Raw genomic sequence first — 2,255 nt, forward strand, 5'->3', positions numbered from 1 at the left:
TACAATTTTCAATACATTGACTACTATATTTATTTTCTTAACCAATGTAACAGAAACATCACTTCTCCATAAATATACCCAATAGCTCTTCCATATAATGGATTGTTTGAATCACTTTTAACTTAATAGATGATTTGAATTCAATCATAACAATGCAATAATATAAAATCTTTGAGTAAGAGCTAAAACTCGTAATGAATTATCTTATAAGTATAGCTCAGTAAGTAGCTATTAGAGATAATTTGTGCAAGAGTCGGTGTTCGAACCCCGAATTCTCCACTTCTTGACCAAAAATGTGTGTGAATCTAGTCACTAAACTACTTGACCAAAAATAAAACTTAGATATGATCATATGAATTATGTTGGATTCAAGTGATTAATCTCTACAATTACAGCAGTCCAATGTATTCAGAAACAAAAATATTAATAATGGAAAAGCAAAAAGAGAAAGCATCGTACGTCACCCACCTTTGACTCTCCCTATCAATCTCTCTATATCCCCTTCCATTTCCACATATCTCACCTCAACTCTCCTCTTAGTCCTCTCAACTCAATATCACTTTTTGTTTTATTCCTTTCTCTTTTTCCACTTTCATCCACCACCATGGTTAGAGAAAGAGTTGTTGATCTATGCATCACTGTTCCCACCTTCTTCAAATGCCCAATCTCACTCGACGTTATGAAATCCCCTGTTAGTCTTTGCACCGGTGTCACCTACGACCGTTCCAGTATCCAACGCTGGTTAGACGACGGTAACAACACGTGTCCCGCCACCATGCAAATACTTCCCACCAAAGATTTTGTACCTAACCGTACTCTACATAGTCTCATCCAGATCTGGACCGATTCGGTTCATCACCGGGTCGAACCGGTCGTTTCACCTTCAGTTCTTTCTAATGAACAACTCCTTCAAACCATCACCGACTTAGCCTCATCCGGTTTAAACCGGTTCGGTTTAATCACGAAAGTCATTCGTTTCGCTCAAGATTCCGATCAGAACCGAACTTTTCTCGCGAAATTAGACGGTTTTATTCCGTTAATGGTTAGTTTTCTTGACAATGTTGACAAAAGCATTGAATTTCTTGAACAGACTTTAACGGTGTTAGGTTTGGTTCTGGAAAAAATTGAAGATCGTGAAGGATTGAAGAACCTTGTGTTGAAAGGAAAGAACAAAAACAAAAAATGCTTGGATTCAATGGTTCTTGTTTTACAAAAAGGAAGCAACAATTCAAGAATCACAACCACCAGGGTTTTGAAATTCATCGCTATAGACGCTGAATCAGAGCTTCTAATAGCTGAAAACGAAGCTTTGTTAACCGAATTGCTGAATCTATCTTCGCCGGAGAATGATTCGAAGCTGATTGAAAATTGCTTATCGTGCTTAATAGCAATCTCAAAACCGAAACGGAACAAACAGAAACTGGTGAAAATTGGAGTAATGAAGATTTTGTCAAAGTTACTAAAAGAGTCTAATACGAGCGTGAAGGTGACCGTGGTGGAGAAGGCGTTGAAGCTGGTGGAAACAGCGTCTTCAACGAGTGAAGGGAGAAGAGAGATGTGTGAAGACGCGGGGTTTGTGGCGGCGATACTGAATAAGATTCGGAATGTATCGAACGTTGCGACGGAGCACGCAGTAACGACGCTGTGGAGTGTTTGTTATCTGTTTCGCGATCAGAAAGCACAAGAAGCAGTTACGATGGCTAATGGATTAACGAAGATATTGTTGCTAATACAGAGTAATTGTTCTCCACAAGTTCGACAAATGTGTACGGATTTGCTTAAGATTTTTCGGGTTAATTCTAAATCGTGTCTTTCTTCTTATGATACCAAAACTTCACATATTATGCCGTTTTGATTTATGGAGATTGGAGTTACTATAGTTTACTATTTTTATTTTGAAAAAAAAAAAAAAAAATGGTGTAAGTGTAAATGTAAATGGACAGAAATTTTGTTAGTCAATAGACCCAAAAATAAATAAAGAGGCAAATTACTACTCGAAAATTGAGAGATTGTTGAGCAAATTAATGCTGGTTTGTTCAAAAAAAAAAATATTTAGCTGGTTATATACTTAAATCAAGTGTTTTGGAATTTTGTGGTTTAAGGGGCTTGTTAACTTTATTTTCAAATGATCAAATGTGTCAAAACTTGGGGAACATCATTATTGGATTGTACTACACCCCTTGTGGAATTGATAAACAAGAAAGGAAACATTCCCTTGGATCTTGTTATAAGTCTTTCCCCTCCCGTTATGGATT

General features: G+C 36.9%; 1 pseudogene across 1 annotated transcript; it reads left to right on the forward strand.

Annotated features, from left to right (window-relative positions):
• The first annotated feature begins 521 nt into the window (after positions 1–521).
• Positions 522–2,001, forward strand: LOC146941658 (U-box domain-containing protein 27 pseudogene; annotated as a pseudogene). The gene has a single exon (XR_015032455.1). The product of XR_015032455.1 is annotated as a U-box domain-containing protein 27 pseudogene (transcript).
• Positions 2,002–2,255: the final 254 nt, after the last annotated feature.

Source organism: Medicago sativa, chromosome 3 (genome assembly GCF_051527215.1).
Source record: "Medicago sativa cultivar Bolivia chromosome 3, Bolivia_mono, whole genome shotgun sequence".
In the NCBI taxonomy this organism is placed as follows: domain Eukaryota; kingdom Viridiplantae; phylum Streptophyta; class Magnoliopsida; order Fabales; family Fabaceae; genus Medicago; species Medicago sativa.